The sequence below is a fragment of the Carlito syrichta genome, unplaced genomic scaffold, assembly GCF_000164805.1.
Source record: "Carlito syrichta isolate Samal-C Ts95f unplaced genomic scaffold, Tarsius_syrichta-2.0.1 Scaffold303517, whole genome shotgun sequence".
Classification (NCBI taxonomy): domain Eukaryota; kingdom Metazoa; phylum Chordata; class Mammalia; order Primates; family Tarsiidae; genus Carlito; species Carlito syrichta.
The window spans coordinates 329121-351487 of record NW_007247613.1 but is presented as its reverse complement, the minus strand read 5'-3'; the positions used below and the strand labels follow the sequence as shown (position 1 = coordinate 351487).

The 22367-nt window shown below is 35.5% G+C and overlaps 1 protein-coding gene across 2 annotated transcripts in view; it reads left to right on the top strand.

The window, feature by feature from the left end:
* LCORL (ligand dependent nuclear receptor corepressor like) overlaps positions 1-22367 on the top strand; it is a 196765-nt gene that overhangs the window by 808 nt on the left and 173590 nt on the right. The gene's annotated exons all lie outside the window — the stretch shown is intronic.

Here is a 22367-nt window from a genome sequence, read left to right as displayed (position 1 = left end):
TAAGAAGGAGCCGCTCGAGCGCTGACGGTTGGGATTTGAAGTTCTTCCTCTCTCTTTGGAAGTCTGGGTGGATGGGGGCGTTGCCATAGCAACGGCACCCTTCCCTCCACCCCACCCCACCCCTTTCTCCTTGCGGTCGCCCCGACGACTTGGTCCTCTTTCGCTGTCATGTGATGGACGCTTCCTTGCGCGCGCGCGCACGCGCACACACACACACACACACACACGCACACACGCACACACACACACACACGCACACTAGCACTCACGCATCGCCCTCTCCACCTCCTCTCTCCTCCGCGTTCAACTGCAATTCCCTCTTCCTTTTTGGAGTGTCTGGATCCTTTCGCTTCAAACTTCTGGGCTTGGGGTTCTCATCCTGTGGGTTGTTTAGGGTGCCGGGAGGAGGTGGGACTCCCCACCTTGTTGCAGTCACTATTTTTTTTTGTTTTTTGCCCGAGTGAGAAGTATCCTGGGAGCTGTGTCCAGCAGGTTGGTGTCGTGTGCTGTGCTTAGAGGCGCTCACATGGGCTAGGGGACGGGGCGTGCTGTGGGTGTTTGTTTTGGAAGAGGGTTGTGGGTAGGACTGTAGGGGGAGACTTGGGAAGGAAGGAAGGTTGTGTCGTCTAAGGAGCGGGGAGTGGCAGCTGCTGGCTTTACTGGCGAGTGAATCTTGGTGTTTGGAGTTGGGAAGTAACCATACTTATTGCCTTCGGAAGGCAACCCTCTTACCGTTTCCATCTATTCTCGCGCCGCTGAGATTTTTTGGTTAATGCCCTAAGATCTTTTTTGCACTAGTGGAGAGGAGAGCACCGTAGGTTAACCTGGTGTGTCTTCAGTTCGGAAATGTGCACTGCAGGATGCGATGAATATAGGGAAATGTACAAGGAAGGTTGCTCTCTGGCTAGGGGAGTTTAAGTGACAGCAACTCACTGTTTTTCTTTTGCCTTTTTGATATGTAGTTTGGCCTTCTCTAAGGGAAAGTTATGAGAAATAGCTGTACGCAAGTATTCAAAAGTGGTTTTCTTTCATGGAGTGTAAAAAGTTTTTAAAGTATTCTTTATATATATTTTTAAAACTAAATGTTATTTGTGCTCCCTGAATACGAAGTGGACCCATTTTTATAATTGTTTATGTAAAGACCTCTACTGAAAACCAGTTTAGAAATTGTTGAGCTCATTCAGGTAGAATCAGGTAGGATGACAGCACTGCAACACTCATGATATTAGTGTTAAGCTCTGCCAAGGTATTCAGTGATTTGAGGATGTTTTTTAGTCACTTTTTATGTTTTAGATATCTTAAGTTTTTTTCCTCATCTTGCTTATTTTTATACATTAAGTATGACTTTGCATCACAAAGATACATGCACTTTTGGGAGATAGTCAAATTTTAATTGAGTGAAACACAAAATTAGTTGGATTTGATGGAAAAGGGAACTAGAATATCTTTTTGCCTTACCTGCTCGTATAATCAAGTAGGGTTGAAAAACATTAAAAGTTGAGTTAATACTGTATGTCTAATATGATCTCTATATTTTGCTTTTAATTTCATATGTAATAACATTGTACTGTATGTGAAAATAAAATTTTTCCCTAGGTTCTGACTGTATTTGAGAATTGTTTTACACAGTCCCATTCCTAGTCAGGAGGCATACCTGTCTCATCTTTGTTTTTGTCATTGTTATTTTTAAATAAACAAAATCTTTTAAAACAAAGTATACATTTGTTGATTGGTTTTTTTCACTATACTAGTTGTGAAACACTTATTTATAGTGTGAAATGGAATAAGACATAGTTTGTGTGATTATTTTGTTACCTTTACTATTAATGTGCTTACATTCATTACTTTGTAACTTTGTAAACATATTTACAAAAAAGTCATATGTGTACATGTGTGAATGTATATACATACACATATATACATATGTGTGAAAGTTATCTTAGTTGTCATGACTGCTTATAGTTAGCCAAAAAGCTCAAATGTTTAACTCTTAGTATGGAAAGAGATGTTTCAAGAGATGTTTACCATCCTCTAATTGTGGCACTCATCTCTTTACATTAGATTTTTTTTACTACTCTTTGATTCATTTCTAATTTTTTTCCTTTAATTGAAGAGTTGTCCTACAAGCTCTTTGTCCCGTTTACAATGTAGTGCTTTTTATACTTTGACTTTTTCCATAATTATATTGTGCTGTAGCTTTCAGTATGCTCATGTAACAAATGTCGGAGTGCTTATTGGACATAGCAAATAGTATCCTGGTACTCTAAAATATTGAACAATAACATATGTTCCTGGGTCTTATGAAATACGTAGTTAGTTTCTGCTAAGTCATAAATGACAAGAACAAAATAAATGCATCAGTACATTTTTAAGCATCATCAGGACTTGTATAGTTTATTGGGATATTTGACCTGGGAGGTAGACCAATTTTTAAAAACTTCTTACTTCGATGTAATTTCAATCTTACAAAAAAAGTTGGAAGAACAGTACAAGGAACTCCTATGTATCCTTACCCACATTCATCAATTATTTTATGTTTTGCTGTGTTTATTGTCATTCTTGCTTTATAGTCATACATACCAGAGGTGCCAAAAAATATATACACGTTTTAAGAGATGTTATCTATGTATTACCGTTAGTTTGCCATATTCAGAAGTGTCTGGATGCTGATGATAACCACTTTGAGCACCGCTTGTAATTGTAGAAGTCAAATATGACTTGTATTCATCTTTGTTATTGGCATATATTGAGTATTACAATTTTAATACAGTTTTTTCCTTTCTTAAAATGTGTATACATTTTTTGACACCTTATGTGTATTTTTTTCTGAAAAATTTTAAGAGTAAGTTTGAGACATCCTACCTCTTTACTCCTAAATTCTTTAGTGTATAGTTTTTAAAATGACATTGTCTTGCCTAATCACAGGGAAGTTATTAAAACCAGAAGATTTAATGTTAATACTACTACCTAACTGATAACCCATACTTCAATTTTGTCTGTTTATTTTCTTTATAAGTTTTGTTTTTTTTTTTCCCCTCAGTCCAGGATCCACTCCAGAATCATGCATTGCATTTGGTCATTGTGTGTCTTTAGTCTCTTTTAACCGGGAGCCCTTCTTCAATATTTCTTTGTATTTCTTGACCTTGATTTTTTTTTTTAGAGTACAGGGCAACTATTTTGTAGTGTGTCCCTCAGTTTGAATTTGTCTGTTTTTTTCTCATGATTAGATTGGTTATGCATTTTGGCAGGACTACCACTGAAGAGATGTACTGTCCTTTTCAAAAGTACATCATATCTTGAGATTTATGATGTTGGTTTGTCTCATTGTGGGTGATGTTAGCTTTAAAAATTTGGTTACGGTGGTGTTTTCCATATTTCTCTTTGAATGTTATTATTTATCCCTTGTAAATAATATGCGGTTTTTTGAAAACATAATTTGAGGAGCAATATATTTACATATTTTTATCAAAATTTTACCTACAAGTTTTAGCATCCGTTGATGAATTTCTGACTTCATTCTTTCTACTAATTGTTAGTTTACATTCTGTCATAAAGTTATCTTTCCTATCTCCATTTTTCTTTTTTTTTTTTTTTTTTTTTTGAGTTGGAGTCTCATTCTGTCGCCCAGACTGGAGTGCAGTGGCCACTCCCGGCCACCGCAGCCTCAACCTGTGGGCTCCGGTGATCCTTCCGCCTCAGCCTTCCGAGTAGCCGGAATTACAGGCATGTGCTACCACGCCCAGCTGATTTTTTGATTTATTGTAGAGATGAGGTCTTACTGCCCAGGTGGGTCTCGAACCCGCGGGCTCAGGCAGTCCACTCACCTCAGCCTCCCAAAGGCGCGGGATTACAGGCTGAGCCACCGAGCCCAGCTCTTATCTCCATTTTTATTTACTTACTCAGTTCTTTTTATCAATATTAACTTATGGTTTCTTATTTTATTCAGTGGTTAAATCCATTGCTGTCATTGTTCTGATTCTCAAGTTGTCAGAGGTTTGGCCAATGGCAGCCTCCTTCTGCTAAAACAAGATATTCCAGATTTGTCTTGGACTTTACTGTACCAGCTCTGGCATCAGCTATTTCCCCAAAGTGATCTCTATTCTCTTAAGTGGAAAATAGATACCAAAGTTTGAGCACTAGGTTTCAGGACTCTTTAAATTCTGTTTTTTGTTAACTGTTTTGTCTAAGGCCACACCAACAAAAACAAAATGGCAAAGATTGGGTTAGAATCATTTTATAAACTCCAGTGTCTTTCCTATATAATAGTGTTGTCCAACAGAAATATAATAGAAGCAGAATATGTCATTTAAAATTTTCAAGTAACCACATTAAAAAATCATTTTATTTAACCCAGTGTATTCAAAATATTATCATTTTAACATCCATATAGAAATTATTAATGAGTTAGTTTGTTTTAAAAAAATATTTTCTTTTTGGCCAGGTGTGATGGCTCATGTCTGTAATCCCAGCACTTTGGGAGGCAAAGGTGGGAGGATTGCCTGAGTCCAGTAGTTTGAGCCCCCAGCAACATAGCAAGACCTGTCTCTACAAAAAATACAAAAAAATAGCTGGGGTGGGGATGGTGGTGCATGCCTGTATTCCCAGCTACTTGGAAGGCTAAGGCAGAAGGATTGCCCGAGCCCAGGAGGTTGAGGCTATGATGAGCCATGATTATACCACTGCACTCCACCCTGGGCAACTGAGTGAGACTCCGACTCAAAAAAGTAAAATTAAAAATACATAAGTAAAAACACTGTCTTCAGAAACAGGTATTTTACACTTATAGCACATTTCAATTTGGACTAATAACATCTTGGTGCTTAATAATCGCATGTGGCAAATGGCTGCCTCATTGTACTGTTCACTTGTACACTGTAGTGGCTCCAGCCAACTCTTGGTGTTATTTAAAACCTATTGATAATAACCAAACCTATAGCTTAATTTATCTCTCTCTAAATCTTTTAACAGTACAGAACAGTAAGTAATAATATATGCTCTGAAGCTATACTACTTGTGTTTGAATCCTAGTGTTATCACTTACTAGTGTACAGAAGTTGCATAACTTCTCTGTACTTCAGTTTCTTTATATTTAACTTGGAGATAATTAGGTTGTTTGAGAATTGTGTTAATATATGTTGGTGTATGTCTTCAATGTAGAAAGTATTCCATAAGTGTTAGCTACACTTACTACTGATTTACACAAATTATTAGCAGCTTTAAGCTTGATATTTTTCCCAATAGATTATTTCTGGTGGGAAAGCTGATGAACAATACAAAGATCATGGGACATGTTAGAGAAAAAGATAGTAAGGGTTTGAATTATCTATATTCTTGAGTATTCTAGGGCCATAGAATTATAGTTTTAGAATCACAGAATCTGTCACCTAGTTTAATACTGGTTTTTTTAATATATGAAGTCAGAAAGGCATTCTAAGAAATCTTTTGGCTGTTTGGTAACTGAATACAAGAAATTAGTTTTAGTTCATTTAAAAAATCTATATCAGATTATCTGGAAGCTACTTTTTGTTGGCATCTACTCTCTATTTTAGGCTTTCTGTTAATCATCTGGCTGCTGCTTGTCTCCTCTTGTATCTTACCACTAACTTCTCCCTAGTCTTGTCACCTTTAAGAGTAGATTTACTTAGAAATCTGGATTGATGGGACTTGTATGAATAGGTCAACTACCCAAAAACTTTGGCTGTATAACCGTTTTTAAAGCGCCAGTAAATGTGTTATCTATTTTAAAAGATGTAAATTGTGGCACCATCTAATAACATGTATTGGACAAATGGAATCTATGATGCTGTTGAGTAGTTGGCCAAGTTTCTCTGTAAAATGGTCCTATTTATTTTGCATGCAAATTTTGAAATTCTCTTTACTCTTGGATCATTTTTATACTTGGAAGAGTAAAATTCTGCCATCTGTGGGACCTAGCATTACATGAATTTTGTGTTTTGTAGATGTTAGCGATGGCCCACAGACTGGCCTTAAAACCTACTGAAGCCTGTTTCTGTGTGATGCCACCTCTGTGCTCACACTCCTTCCCTTGACCAGCTACATGTATGTACCCCTTCCTGATGGACTGTGCACATGAGAAGTTGCTGTTATGTGTTTTCCACATTCCTCTAACTTGTCTGACTTCCAACCCTAGTATTTAATTCTTTTTCCATAGTGCAGTCTTGGGAGGAACAACAAAGATATGTAGAATTTTGGTTATGTAACTTTTTTGTCCTCAGTAAATCTGATAATCCTTCAATTATAATATCCTACTCTTTTGTATGGGGAGTTTCTTTTCTTTTTAGATCATACACTATATATAACTAGTACTTATGGCTGATAAATACCAGCGTGAGCACGAAGTCGTAGGTCAGAAATTTTAGGGGCCTACTTAACTTTCTTAGAGTTTGTGCTTAAGGGGTGAATCTATAATCAAGTAATCTTTTTAAGGGCTTTTATTCACAACAGACTTCTAGATAAGAAAATGTTCATGGGCCCAGACCAACCTACTGCTACCACAGGAAAGTTAATTAACAAATAATGCTATCTTTATATTTGAAGAATAGCACTTCAAAAAAAAAAAAAAGATAGCACTTTGTTCTTTATTAAAGCCAAATAAAAATTTTGTTTTCAGAATTTTTGTGTTTGTTAAAAAACTTAAAATGAGAAATTACGTTTCTATATTGCTCATCTCCTTCTCTTTCATATAGTTTTCCCATAATTGGCAACAACCCTATCCTGCTTACTTACACTTGCTTCTTATTTTTCATCTTTTTTTTAATACCGCAAACTGTTGTTTAATACCACAAGCTATTATTACTTTCTTTACAATATCTCATGAATTCAGTTTTTTGCTGTCTTAAGTGCTTGGACAGATTCAGATAAGATTCTGGTTTATGTCAGTATCTGTATTGCTGATTTTACTGCCTTCTAGTTCAACTTATAAAGTACAGTAAATCATTGTTTGAAATAATTGCTTTGATTTCATAGTTTACAAAGCATTAGTATGTCCCTTTTGTCTTTGTTCATCAAGTAAAAACCCTGACCATGCTCATCTAGTTAGTCATAGTGTACCAGCCTGCTTCTTTTCTGTTTGTCTAATTTCTTATTTAGGCAACCCAACCTTTTCCATCTGCTTTTATTCTCTTTTAATTCATATTGCCCCAAATTCTTGAGTATCTTTTATTCATATCTTCTACTCTGCATTCTTGTATTTTTAAAAATTCAACTGCAACCTAAAGTCTTTATTTATAGAGTGTTTATTGAAAATCAAATTTGCGACCTTTCTCCATTAACTCAAATTGCCTAATTTTTTTTCGATGAGTACATGCAAGGTGTGTACATAGGTAACTTTGTTCTTTAGTCTTCACATTTAAATAATAAACTGCTTAGAAACAAAGGACTAATAAGTCTTCATAAGTGGTAGAAAAGACTAAATGAAAAGAAGCCAGTTTCTTTTCAGCCTTTATTATGTAATCATAGGCATAAGTCATTTCACCTTTTACAGATGGAAATCTGAAATTGAGATAATGTCTGCCCTCAGATGTTTGCTATTTTTGTTTTCACAAAAGATGCTGTAATACTTATGTAATAGTGGTACCTGGACTGAAGGTATGAAATAGAAAATTATTGGCATAAAGATATTTAAATCTATGGACATGGATGACATTAATGGAGGAGAGTAGAGGGACTTGGTACCATGCCTTAAGGAATTGTAATATTCCTTGGACAGAGGAAGAGAAACCGCAAAGTATGGCCACTGACTGTGTACTAAAACCAGGAGAGAGTGGTATTACCAAATCTAGGAGGAGAAGAATAGTACAATAAGGAGGAATTGTTATATGTTGATGAGATGTGTACCATGAAGTAGGGAAGTGTACTTTGTTTTTTGGTAAAATGGAGGCTCTAGGTGACCTTACTAGATAATTTTTAGCAGAGTAATGGAGATGGTAGCCTTACTAAAATAGGTTAGAAAGTAATTAAGATATGTATAAATAGAGATAACGTTTGTAATAGACTACTTATTTAGGAGCTGTGTTTTGAGGAAGAACAGATAAATGGAGCAGTAATTGGAGGCAGTTGGGGTGTAGGGATGTTTGTTTTTTAGATGGGAGATACCATTTGTGATATTAAGTAAGGTGGGGAATTTTTTTAAATCAATGATAGGCATGATTTCTTTATATGTGAATTTAATAAAGCTGAGAGCTAATAGCAACAAAATATTGAGACAAATATATTAGATAATGAAATAGGATAGGCTTGGCTTGAATCTTTGAGTATGAACTCTAAATTTTCATTTTTTTCCTTCAAAAAAGTTTTCTAATCAAGTTAATCACTAAAATATGGTATGTGTGGCATTGGTGCATTACACATTTTAAAGGAATTTTTTTCCCCAACTAATTTGCTGCTGTTAGTGATTATCAAGCATCTTGAGTCCTACTGTGTGACAGTTGACTGGAAGTATAAATCTGTGTTTCTTCCTTATTGGGTTCTGAACTGGAAATAGACTTAGGAATCAAGATATTAGCTTTTTCAATTGCATTGAAGAACTTGGCTTGGAACTGAGACTAAAATTAGACATTGGACTGCCTTACTCCCCAACTCCCTGAATTGAACTTACCAACCTATCAAAGACAGTACAACTGGAGCTGTAAGTCTCCTTAAACTACAAGGGAGCTCTACCCACAGTGAGTTTACCATGCAATTTGCTTGTTGGTAGGAGTATGCAGGAGGGTTGGCCATGAATGAAAGTTGACTTTAAAAATGTTAATCCCATCCCACTAGAGACAACTGTGAGGATGTTGCCAGTGTGCGTTATTCTTCCTTTGGGAGGACTGAATAAGGAATAGAGAAAAGGGCAGAAGCTTCTTTCAAAGTACTTTACTAAGAATGTGAAAAGTGTTTGTGGGAGTTCTATTTTATGGGAGAGGCAGGAACTGTGGTTTGGGTAAAAAAGCTTACTGTTTACACAGAAATAGGGTTTAGACCTTTCTCTTAAAGAGCTCACAATGATTAGGGATGTTAAGTATTAGACTTGGTATGATATAATGGAAAGACAGAGGAGGGGGCAATTAATTTTGACTTGAAGGATTCAAAATGACTAGGCTTCAAAGGATTCAGTGAAAGCAGGAATTGGCACTTTTTCTTTAAAGAGCCAGATAGTAAATATTTTAGGCTTTGTGGGCCATCTGGTTTCTATTGCAACAATTCACCTCTGCTGTTGCAGTGCAAAAGAAAGAAATAAATGAATGAGCACATGGCTGTGTTCCAGTAAAAATTTATTTATAAAAATAGGTAGATTTGGCCTCCAAGCTATAGTTGGCTAATCCTTGAGTTAAAGGATGCAGCAGGAAAGTAGGGTGGAGGAAACAGAGGGATAGAATAAGCAAAGATATTTTAAGTCTACATAATGACATATTTGGAAAATATTCTGCATTATTGTGTCATTGGTGCGTAACATGGGAGTAAGAAGTGGAACTGGAAGTATAAATTGTGGCCTCTACAAGAAGGAAATTATGCGTCTTTGACTTTTTTTTAACATGGTTAATACACATGATCAGATAAGTCAGCTTATTTTCATTTGGAACATCTGTTCTTGGTTCAGGTTTGAGGGTTTTGTATTTGCAGTAGTTTTAAGAAGCTCAAATTAAAGCAGCCCTTTTAAGTCAAAACTGGGAAAATAAGCAGTCTTCACTTGAATATATTAATTAAGACATTGGACTGCTGAAGTGCTCTCAGGTGACACCCATTTTTTTCTGCCTAGGCTCTGAATAACTTGAGAAATAAATCAAGGAAAAAGATGGAAACTGAAATACTCATTCTATTACTGATAGAGACCAGGTTAGAGGAATAGCTTGGTGGGAGAGTCAGGTGGTGTGGCATGGGCTGACTTATCTGTCCAGTCCTAGGTGCACTTGAGAAGCAGAGCAGAGCAAAATATGAGTCTCTGTAGGTATATTCTCCCTTGACAGTTCACTCCCAAGGGCAAGTGGAAAAGAGCTAAGCTCTGCCTGTTCAGTTGTTCGTTTCAGACTCACTGATCAGATAAGTCACTTTACTTACCTAAGAGTATAGAGAGGCTCAGATTGTGCTTCTGAAGCATCCTTTCTCTTAAAATGCCTCTAACATTCATTGTTAATGTTTTCAGGGTTGTATCTGGAGATAAGTGTACTGGAAACAATACAGTGGTTGTATTGCAAACAAATCAAACTTACATGTTCTAGATATTTTTAAAATATTTAATTTTAGTGTTTGGAATAACTGTATTTTTTAAACTCTCAAATAAAATTAGTAGAGTTTTTCCTTCTTTTAAAAATAACTAGATTTTCTGTAGGCCAATGTAACATACTTAAGTATAATGCATGTTTGGCTAGAAATTATAATTTTCAATTGACTTTTTAAATTTAGAAGAAATCAGTATAAAAGAATGGGGCATTATTTCTTTAAGTGGAAAAAAAGCAGGTACTTTAACAAATAGATTATTGTTTTAATTAGCTCTGATTATAGATGCTTATAGTTTATTCAGTGGCATCTCTTTTTTAAAAATATCATTAGTTGTTCCTCAATGTTCTCTTTCTGTATTATTCAATACTAAGTCATCAAGTGGAACAAAACAAGGGTAGGTGTCTATACCAGGTAGGTTGTGTGGGAGGCAAAACTATGTTCTCTAGGAGGAATAGGATGTCAGAACCTGACAGGGTAAGAAGGGTATCCATGTGGATTGATGGAATTGTGAGGTGTGAGGAGCCCATCTGTATAGGAGAGTGTTGGAGTCCAAGCAGGGTGAGTGTAGTGTTTGTGAAGGAGAGTGGCCTGGTATGGGGAGGATCAGCTGGTCCCAATTATAAATGTCCAGACTGAGACAGAGTAAGAGGTCACGTATCTACTTGGGGTGAGATGTAACCCTGCATGAGCTCTCAGGGTCCCTGCAAAAAGCAAGGGCTATTGGGGAGTTCATGTAGGATTGCAACTGGTATGGGTATATTGAGTTAGCTCAAGTGGGATGAGGAAGGAGTCCATGCATGGAGGTGTCCGAATGCAGTGTGTCAGAGCCTGAGGGTGGGGAGAGGAAGGCATCTCAGGGGATGGTCAGCTCAGTATAGGAAGTCAGACCCAGAGCATGGTAGAGAGGATATTCTTGGAGTGATGCCAGTCATGAGGAATGGGGGCCTGCACAGAGTAAGTAGGTTATACACATGGGGTAGGGGTGTTGGGACCATAAAGGAAGTAAGAAGGGTGTCCATGTAGGGAAAGGGAGACAGCCACAATGGGAAGTTGGTGACATACAAGGCGACTGATCAAATAAATATTAAGAGTAATAAAAGCCAGTCTTCTCATTGTCTGAGAAGGAAGTTACAAATATGGAAGTAAGAAAAACTAGAATACTGTTTATAGTGTTGGATTGGAAATGAGGTATTAGTGTAAATTCAAGGTATTCATTATATATATTTGGATATAGAAATATAAGAGGGGGGACCCAACAAACCCAGAATATTTATAAAAATTTGTATATTCTTATATATTTAAACATCAGTCACCTTCAAAGTACTTTCTGTTTGATGCAGTATACCTATCGAGATGCTTTTTCCACTGCTCAGAACAGCTTTTGAACTCATCAATTCTGATGCCTTTTAGTACTTCTGCCATTTTTTATTTCACCCCTTCCATATCAGCAAAATGTTTCCCTTTAAGGACATTTTTCATCTGGGGAAACAAACACAAAAAGTCACTTGGGGCAAGATCAGTAAATAGGGAAGATCGGGTACAGGAATGCTGGTTTTGGTAAAAAATTGCTGAACACTCAGTGTGGTGTGAGCAGCTGCACTCGTAAATCACCCATCATGAAATGGGAAAACACACTGAAAGAGTTAAAAAAAAATCACTGAAGCCAAATGCAGCCTCTCACAACAACGCTAGATGGTACACTGATGCTGATGCTTTCCTAGAACACTTACTTAGCTGGGGAAGCCTTACAGGGGCCTGCCCTCCAAAAGATAATTCCAGGTTTGTTAGGGTCCCCCCTCGTAGAAGAAAATGTATGTGTATGTGTGTAGGTACATATACACACGTGCCCTATTGCTGGTCACTGAAAAGGAGCTTAGGAGCAGTGACACCACAATAGTAGTGAGCATAATGTATCATAAATTTCCCAATTTTATTGGTTTTTGCGAGAAAGTGCCTTTATAAGGAGATACTTATTAAGAATTCAAGAGTGATGAAAATCACATAGACCATTTGTTCTCATGGTTGAGAAAATAAAAGTTCTTACTATACTTAAAATGTTTTATATAAGCTTAAGATTATTATATGTATTTATAAGCAGTATCACTAGTCTCTACCTATTATATTTTTGTGAATTAACTACTTTCAGCCTTTAGTAATATATAGTCTCAAGGATTTTCAGCACAAAGAATTGCCCCTTGAAATAATGAAAGCTAATATTTATTGAGTGCCTACCATATATTAGGCATAAAGTTTTTATCTTTATTGTCATGTTTAATTTTCACATATGAAGCAGTACAATGTTTGTCTTCATTTTACAGATAAGAAAACTTAGACTTTGAGAGGCTAAGTGTCTTACTGAAGACTTTCCACATAGTGAATATAAAGGTAGAATTCACATTCAGATCTATAGCACTGTCTTAACCATTATAGCATGTCAAACCTGGTTTAAATATTAGCAAGTATTATTCTTTCTGATCAGATTGTTGCATCTGAAACTTGAGTGGTGTTCTGTTTTTGTTTTATTATTTGAACCTTGAATTTTAAGTATGGGAAAAAGTATTCTGGGTTTGACTCAGTCTTTTTTTCCCGCCCTGGAGTAAGAAAACAGGTGCTTCTGTATTTGAATGCACATATCACAGTTAAGGATTCCCTTGAGCTAAGTTAATCAGAAAATAATATCCCCATATTTTTTTCTTGCTTTTACTATTGGGAATAGATGATGGTGACAACACTGAGTTAAATGAACAAAGGTTTTCCATAGCACAGATTGCCAATGTTCAGTTTTAGTCTGGAGTTTAGAAGAAAAGTTATCTCTATCCCAATTCTAAGAATAATGAGCATCACCTTTCCATCTGTTTTGACCTTTCCCCAAGAATGGTAGGGGAATATAGCTTAATGACAATTTCTTGTTTCATTTTAACGTTATTTGCCTGTGCTTGTCTATACCTATTTAGAGTATGGAAAAGTAGTTCCCTGGTAAAATTTGTACAATTTTTTTTTTTTTTTTGAGTTGGAATCTCACTCTGTCGCCCAGACTGGAGTGCAGTGGCCGCTCCCGGCCACCGCAGCCTCGCTTGCTGGGCTCCGGCGATCCTTCCGCCTCAGCCTTCCGAGTAACTGGAATTACAGGCGCGCGCTACCATGCCCAGCTGATTTTTTGATTTATTGTAGAGATGAGGTCTCGCTGCCCAGGCGGGTCTCGAACCCGTGGGCTCAGGCAATCTACTCACCTCAGCCTCCCAAAGGTGCGGGATTACAGGCTGAGCCACCGAGCCCGGCTTGTACAATTTTTTTTTACTCGTCATTATTATGGTATCAGCCTAATGACTACCTATTTTTTCTTCTTTACCTTCTTCACTTTTTAATATTTCTGTTCTGGTATAACTCATAAATAGTGTAGACTTTCCCTGTGAGTAGACATTAGCTAGCTCGTCTTATTCTTTAGATTCTTCTTATCAGTTGGAGCCCACAAATCTTTTCACTTTCTGTCACAGTTTCTGCTGACCTACTCATTTATCAGACCCATTCTAAAATTTCCCTGTTTATTTTATATCAAGAATAATAGAATTTTTTAGTGTTGAATGAAGCATGGCCATCTGCTACAAGCCTTTTGCATGTCTTTTCTCCCTCATCTTTTTTAGTAAATATTTTTGGACAAGGCATTGTACCAGGGGACTCAGATGAATTACATTGTCTTCGTGAAGCATGGTCTGGTAGGGAAGACAAGGTTCTCAATATAAAATATAGTAAGTGCTGTTATAGAAAAATATACAATATTAAGTTTGTAGTATAAAGGAGGAGAATGGTGAGGTTTCTTTGTATTGGTTCACAAACAGTTATAGATGACTGTGGAAAATGAGAAACAAATAGTTTATTCAACTGAATCATGAGGAAACTTATAAGTAGGATGTATAATAATTGTTATTTTAAAATATTTGGTATTAGGCATTAAGTGCTTACACTTAGAATTCATTTGATTTTTCACAATTGTATAATAAGGTAGTAACTATTTTTATCATTCCTACTTCACAGGTAACAAAATTAAGTAACTTACCTTGTAGGTGGTGGAAAGCTATTGAAGGATTTTAACTATGGGAATGACATAGTATGATTTGTGGGTTTAAAAGATTACTCCATTACGCCATTATGAAGAATAGAACAGGCAAATGGAGGAGGGACGTTGAGATAGCCTAACCAAGAAATTTTGAGGGTCTGAAATAAGAGTAGTGATGGAAAGGGGGATGAGGAAAAGAATATTACAACAGGAGTTACAATAAGCAGACTTGTCACTGATTAGCTATGTACATTCAGAAAAAGGAGAAATAATAGAGGATATTTTACAGGCTTCTGTTTAAGAAGGCTAACACTCCCAAAAGTTGCAATGTGGCAGAAATCATGGACATAGAAAAGTTGGCTTGAGTCAGATTATGAATTTTTTTAAACATTGTCCTAAAGATTTAGGTTCTTATTCTGGTATTTAATTGGGATTAAACTGACATTTTAGTTAGTTGTTTTTAAGCAGTGGGATTCACAAGAATGCCACTTTCCCCATTACATTTAGTGAATTTACTGTTGCAGTTCTCTTTTCTATCAACCCTGTGCAAACCCTGATTACTCTTTCTTTGGAGAAATCAAAAGCTTTCCCAGGAGAATATTTGAAGACTTAGGCATAATTTTTTTTTAAAGAAACCATTATGGACAATTTCAAACACATACAAAAGCAGGAGAAAGTGTCATGAAATCTCTCTGTTTCTGTGACCTGACTGTAACAATATAACAAAATCTGGCTTATTTGTTAACATAAAAATTTTCAATCAAAACAAAACATTTTATATGTTGGTTGTCTGATGTGCTATAATTCATTCTGTGTTGTCGTGTGAATAAACCCAGATTACACATTTTCTTGCAGTTGTAAGTTTACACCAGAATGGTGTATTATTATTATGATATCTCACTGTTGCTTTTAGCTTAATGTTAACTATTGTTGGTTTACTATCTGGTTTAGTTATAAACCAAGAAAGTTGAGTTCTGGACTTTTTTTTTCGGGAGAGATCAGAGGATTAATGAGAACAGCTTATTTATGCAGTGCATTTTGAATAGCTCTAAAACCAGTAAGAAATTGTTGCTTGTGTCTTGGATCTATCTGGCATTTTATATTCATGAAGCAAACCAAAGAAGATATTACTTATTAATAGACTCATTACATATGCTGAACAGCAGTTTATTGTTTTTCAGTCTTGTAGAGCCACTAAAATTAACAGTGATGTAGCTAATGTGTAGAAATCCCTCAGAGCATTCATCTTATTTGGTTGTTATTGAGATAACAATAACTTAATAAAAATGTTTTCACGTTAATGCTATATTATTTGTTAGTACTCATGATAATTTGGTACTTAGGTCTTGGGTGTTTATTAAAGATCTATACCAAGTTAATTTATGCCTTGTTTTAGGAGATGCAGATATCGATATTCTGTGCACATATGTATATGGATAGATATAGGTAGACTTATACACACACGTGTATAGTCTGTAGTTGGTAACAATTTGATGATTCTGAGAGACTTTAAAAAAATAACTTGTTTCATTTTAATGAACAGTTGAGAAAAATGTCCTGTTGCCATTTGTGTAGAGTTAAAATATATAAAAAGTATTACACTGTGATTTTGCAGTAAGTTGTGATTTTAGAGCTTATACTGCTCATATTCTAGATGATAATTATTAACTGTGTCACCTTGAGAAAGTTACAGGCTATTCTCCCCAAAATTGTTACCATACTGCTTTCTGAATCAGTGCCTTTCTCATTATTGGATCTCTCTCTGCAAGATTGTTGATAGCCCTTTTCTTCTCGATACCTTGTTTTGTAAAACCTCACATCTTTTTTTCATTGCATAAATTTTCTAAACTCAAATGTGTTCATATTACTCCCTGTGTAAAAATCTTCATTGGTTCCCTTTACCTTAGGATAAAGTCTTAAATTCATAATATGGCTTAGAAAGCTCAGCATAACTTGCCTCTTCTTTGCAGCCTTAGCCTTTTTGTTTCTCATACTGCCTCAAGCACCACCATCAAACAACGTATCAGCATAGTATTAGCAGTATAGTAATAATCGCAGCTAACATTTTTGACTACCTGTTAATACTTACATTAGGTATGTGCTTTGCATGTATTATATCCTTTAATCTCTTTAACTCTTACAATAATTTTGAGTATAAGAATTGTCTTTAGTGTTTTACAGAGTCACACCAAACCCCTTTGGACCTCAAGCACTACGCGTTTGGCTTTTGCATATTTGTTTTCTTTCTCATTTCTAGTAACTGCTATTCCATGCTACTCTTTGTAAACATGTTTTGTTTTTAAAAATATAGCTACATAGAAAAAAGTATCAGATCATAAACGTATATCTCAATAAACAAAAGCAAACATACTCTTATAACCACCACCAGATCTAGAAATAGAATCCCCAGAAGTCGCTTCATATCCCTACCCAATCACTAGTCTATCCCCCCAAGATGTGAATAGTATTCTAGCTTTTTAACACAATGAATTATTTTTGTCTGTTTTGGGAAACTATGAAATGGAATTATATAGTATGTATGCTTTTGTGTTTCACTCTTTTAATTCAGTATTCTGCTTGTGTGATTAATTCATGTAGTTGCCTATAGATAATATTTTTTTTTCATTTTCTGTGCTCTATAATGCATTTATATATAAATGTAGCATTCATCTGTTCTTTTGAAGGATATTTAGGTTATTTTCAGTTTACATTATTACAAACAATACAGTGAACATTGTTATACATTATGCAGTCTTAATTTTGGTTCAATTTCTGAAATAATTTTCAACTTCATTTTACCGACTAGATTTCACTTTTTCCAGAAACCCTTTCTTAACCTCTCCAAGTTTGAGATTTGTACCCATTTGTGTGCACTGCTAATCATTCTCTTCTAATATAAATATTTATGTTCTTTAGTAATTGCTTGCTTTTTTCTTACCAAGTTCAACATGTGTGTGCACATAAAACGTGTGTGCATGTGCACAAATAAAAGCCATGTTTTTCCCTTCTTTTGGTTCCCACTGAGTACTTAAATGATTGTTGAGCATATGCGTTTTCAATACACTCTTTCATCACTAAAAAATAAATATAAGCATAAATTTAATGGAAATTTGGTATAATAAACTCAATTTTCTCTGACTTTGTTGTATTTAGTTTGATATGCAGTTACCTTAAAATGAATTACTTTTAAGTTATGTTCCAGTTTTTTAATATGCCAGGCATCTTGTCCCTTTTGTACATTCATTCTGTCCCACAGCTATTGTGTAAAGTATTTCTGGACATTTCTTTGTGGTGCATTTAGTATTAATCATCAAGGGTGGTCTTGAGTTTTGGAAATTGCCAAAAGACTGGGGAGTTTTATGAATGAGATATTATATCAAAAGTGAATTGAGACTTTTATGGAACATTGACTTTCTTCCTCTGCCTTCCACTTAATTGTGGCCCTAAAAACTACTTCTTTTCACAAAATTAAGTTGCTGAATTTAGTAAAATTATCACTGAGATAAGTTAGAGTTTATAGTTTATTATGCTTTTGAGTTTCTTTTTGCCTTAAAACTGGTTACTATTGCAAGTTACTTGTCTGATTGTTCAGCCATGTGTCACATAACTACATTTCAGTCAACACAGAGCGCATATACGATGGTGGTCCCATAAAAGTATAATGGAATTGCCGGACTTGGTGGCTCAGCCTGTAATCCCACGCTTTGGGAGGCTGAGGTGAGTGGATTGCCTGAGCCTGCAGGTTCGAGACCCACCTGGGTAACTTGGCGAGACCTCATCTCTATAATAAATCAAAAAAATTAACTGGGTTGGTAGCATGGGCCTGTAGTTCCAGCTACTTTGAAGGCTGAGGTGGAAGGATCGCCGCAGCCTAGCAAGTTAAGGCTGCAGTGGCCGCTCCCGGCCACTGCACTCCAATCTGGGTGACAGAGTGAGATTCCAACTCAAAAAAAAAAAGAGTATAATGGAATTTGAAAAATTCCTATCACTTAGTGATGTCTTAGCCATTGTAGTGTTTGTAGTGCAACACATTACTCACATGTTTGTGGTCATACTGACATAAACAAACCTGTCAGTCATAAAAAATTGTAGCATATACAAAGGTGTACAGTATATAATACTTGATGATGATAATAAATTACTATGTTAGTTACTGGTTTATGTATTCACTATACTATTTATTATTATTTTAGAATATACTCCTTATTTTTTTTTTTAAACTAAACTGTGAAAAAGCCCCAGACAGGTCCTTCAAGAGGTATTCCAGAAGAAGGGATTGTTATAGGAGATGACAGCTCCAAGTGCATTATTACCCCTGAAAGACCTTCCAGTGGGACAAGATATGGAGGTAGAAGACAGTGATGTTGATGATCCTGACCCTGTATAGACCTAGACTAATATGTGTAGTTTGTGTCTTTGTTTTTAACAAAAAAGTTAAGAAGTTAAAATAATATTTTAAATAGAAAAAAGTTTATAGAATAAGAATATAAATAAAATATTTTTGTATAGCTATACAGTGTGTTTTAAGCCAAGTCATTACAAAAGAGTTAAAAAGTTGTTTTAAGAACTTTATAAAGTTAAAAAGTTACAATATGCTAAGGTCAATATATTACTGAAATAAAATTTTAAAAAATTTAGTATCGTCTAAATGTACAGTATTTATAAAGTCTAGAGTAATGTGCAGTAATGTCCTAGACCTTCATATCCACTCACTGCTCACTCACTGGCTTACCTAGAACAACTTCCTATTCTACAAGCTCTCTATACAGGTGTACTACTTTTTTTTTTTTTTTTTTTTTTGAGTTGGAGTCTTATTCTGTCTCCCAGGTTGGAGTGCAGTGGCACACTCCTGGTCACCCCAGTGTCGACCTGCTGGGCTCTGACAATCCTTCCACCTTGACCTTCCGAGTAGCTGGCACTACAGGTGCGCACTACCATGCCTGGCTAATTTTTTGATTTATTGTGGAGACAAGGTCTCGTCATGGTTCCCGGACTGGTCTCAGTCTCACGGACTCAGGCAATCCACTCACCTCAGCCTCCCGAAGTGCTGGGGTTACAGGCTGAGTCACCGAGCCCGACCAGGTATACTACTTTAAAAAATCTTTTATAGCATATTTTATTGTACCTCTTTATGTTTAGTTACACAGATACTTAACATTGTGCTACAGTTGCCTACAATATTGAGTACGGTAACATACTGTACAGGTTTGAAGACTAGGAGCAATATCATATAGCCTAGTGCACATATAGTAGGCTATGAGGTATAGGTTTGTTTCAGTATCCTCTGTGAGGTTTGCATAATGAAAAAAAATCACTTCCACAACACATTTCTCAGAACATCTTTCTCTCGTTTCTCAGAACATCTTTCTGATAGCCTAGTCAACACTGCGAGATCTCGTCTCTACAAAAATAAAAAATTAGCCAGTGACACATGACTGTATTTAATTTATACTTGAGTTATATTTCTTTAACTTGTAGGAGTGTTTTCTTTTTTGTTTTCAGCCTTGTTTGTCCTGAATTGTGTCTTCTCTGGAATTAAGATTTTCATCTGTTTTAACCATCATGTTCGTTTACTAACACTTTTCCCCTACCTTAATTAAATAATAATGCTGGTGTACCTTTTACCATATTCTTTCTCTCACTTTTTCTTAGGCTTTAGTTCTTTATTCTTGCTCATCTCAGACATTGTAAATAAGGTTCATTGCTCTTGTCTGCTTCTTTGTCGTTCCCCACCCCCCACAAAACTATACATTTAAGGCAGGTGGTTATTAGGAGCTTAATAAAAATGTTTTAATAAAAATATATGAAGAATTTCTTTGCCACCTGTTTTAGTGTTCTCTAAAGCATTATTATTCACCACAAGTGCTCATTTTTATATTAGTCATCTTATTATTTAGAAGCTTTCGAATTCTTTATTGAAAAAGCATTATATGGTGGCCCATGCCTGTAATTTTAGCACTTTGGGAGGCCTAGGTGAGGGGATTGCTTGAGTCCAGAAGTTCGAGACCAGCCTAGTCAGCACTGTGAGATCTTGTCTCTACAAAAATAAAAAAAACTAGCCAGACTTGGTGATGTGCACTTGTAGTCCCAGCTACTTGGGAGGGTGAAATGGGAGGATCACCTGAGTTCAAAAAATTGAGGCTATGGTAAGCTGTAATTATGCCACTGTTCTCCAGCCTGGGTGACCGAGTGAAACCCAACTCAAAAATAATAAAATAAAATGAAATGAAAAAGCATTATGTTAAGTATAGATGATCCCTCTCTCCCTTCAGCCAAATCCTTTATCGGCCATAAAATTCAGCTACATTTATCAGGTGACTAACTATGACAGATTCTGAGCACAATTCAAAGGCAATATAATGTTCTTTCTGTTGTCAAGGAGCTAAGCATTCTAGTCCCCTTTCCCCAGCCTCTCTTTCCCAAAAGTCTCAAGTTGTAAATCAAATTAGAATGTGAGCATGCTTGAAGAATGTGGTGTTGTTAACAATGAATTCTGACAGGTATGATTGGAGAAGGCTTTGCGATACCATTTAGACAGTATGTAATTGTGTGTTTTACATGTGAGCAAACTGTTTAATATGACTGCATAATTGTTCAGCTGGTGATAAAACAGGGAGAAAATGTTTTAGTTTAGTTTGGAAGATAATACCCTTGACAGGTGAACAAAGATGGGAAAAGATATTTCAGATAGTGTGTGCAAAACTCAAACTGTGGAATGGGTTGGTTTTTTATAAGTGGCATGTACTTTGCTTATGATGGTATTATATAAAGTGAGGTTGGAGACTAGGCAGGAGTTAAACAAGAAAAGCCACATATGATATCTTTGGCATTTATAATTCATCTTGTAGGCAATAGACAGCCTTTGAAGAATTTTAAGCAGATTTAGTGTAGTCTTCTCCTTGTAAATGGTAAAAATTGATTAGATCATTGATTCTGATATCCATTATAAAAGCCTTGATAATCAGAGAAATATTTTAGAAAACTTATAATTTTCTATATTGGTGAGAATGATGTTCAGCAGAGGTGAATCTTTAAGGTAACAAAAGCTACTGTTTCAGAACTTTTTGTTTCAATTTATGAACTACATCAGTCCTCCAGAAATTTTACAGTGTAATGTATATTAGGGGGCCTCCATTTTAAGGAATAAAATATGACAGATGAAATTGAAATCCCCATTTATCATTTGCCAATCCCATTCCTATTCCTCCATCCTAGTATCCTAGAGGTACATATTTTTCTCTATCAGTCTTCTATAAAGCATTCATAGTCTACTTTCTGTAATTTATTTCAATGTAATGAATTAGTGTTTCTTTCATAAAAGATACACATTGAGTTTTTCTGTGTCAGATTATTTTAAATTCTCAGCATACCTTCTGTTTAACTTATTATAAGTTTTTTCTTAAAGCATATACTTAACCCCAGATTTTATCTTTTCATTTCCCTATAAGTTTAGTTTTTTAACTACTATATTTGCATAAAATGAAGCATAATAGTGTTATAAATATGAATAGTCTGGTATTACAACTTTGTAAGAGTAATTTACAAACTTAGTAAGAGATAAAGGGAAATAATGAGTGCAGCCTGGTTAGAATATATCTCCTGAATTTATACTTTTGAATTCAGGAAGCAGAAAATCTGGTTCAAACATTTGAATTGTATACAGAATTTTAGTTTCCGATACTATCTAACATTTGTTTATTTCCTTATATTTTGTCAAAAACTGCATGCAAGTTAACTCTGTACCTGGAACATATGTATTTTGTTAAATGTTTTAATAAAATAATTAAATCTTCAACATATGAGTTGTTGATAATATTCCAAAATAAGAGGAATTAGTGATTTCAAGAGGTTATTCTGTTTGTCCAGAATCACTACAGCTAGTACCGTGCAAATCTGGGACTCCAACCTGCGTCTTAACTCCATATTCATTACATCTTATATTTTATAAGAGGGCAAAATGGATTCATATTAGATATAAAAATCAGGTGATGGTAATGAGAGGGTGAGACTGGTTTTTCCACCAGTGATTATGAAGCATTTCAGTACAATGAAGTACTTATACTAATGCAAAATCAACTGTATTTAAGCCTTC